The sequence below is a fragment of the Mus caroli genome, chromosome 10, assembly GCF_900094665.2.
Source record: "Mus caroli chromosome 10, CAROLI_EIJ_v1.1, whole genome shotgun sequence".
NCBI classification, from domain to species: Eukaryota; Metazoa; Chordata; class Mammalia; order Rodentia; family Muridae; genus Mus; species Mus caroli.
This window is the reverse complement of record NC_034579.1, coordinates 88,847,371-88,848,075: the sequence shown is the minus strand read 5'-3', so window position 1 is coordinate 88,848,075 and position 705 is coordinate 88,847,371.

Here is a 705-nt window from a genome sequence, read left to right as displayed (position 1 = left end):
GGTGAAGAAAGTGGCTTTGTTTTGCCTTTGTCTGAGGGGTCTACCTGAGACAGAGGTAAAGAGATTTACATTAATTGCATTGACAAAGGAAGTCTCATATAAGCCCAGCAGAGACTTTGCTCTTATTCTATGGTTTAGCCTCATGAAGAGCATTTTGATCAAGCATAGCAAGCTTCAAAAGGAAAAGTACAAAATGGAAAAGAACAAAATGTATGGTGCAAAGAATAAAGGGGCAGCAGGAAGTAGAATGGAGCTGAATCCTGCATTCAAGGAGATAAACAGATTAAGGGAGTGTCGACCTCTTGGCAAGGTTCCACACAGCTAAGCTTATTGTTTATGTGTTTGCAGTTGAACAAGGGCATGATTGCCTGATTATGGTTTTCATTTGGACTTTTAATCTGGAATGAACTACAATTCAGAAATGGAGGAGACAGGCTTTTGATCCGCATCTTGAGGGAATAGTGACCATGGAAAGCTTATGGTACATGCCTTAAATCCCAGGAGACAGAGGCAAGCAGATCTCTGAGTTCAAGGCCAGCCTGGTACAGAGCAAGTTTCAAGTATAGAAAACCTTAGGTCCAGGTGTGGAGATGTATGCCTTTTTTTGTCTGTTTGTTTTTAATGTATGTAGTACACTGCAGCTGTCTTCAGACACACCAGAAGAGGGCACCAGATCCCATTACAGATGGTTGTAAGCCACCATGA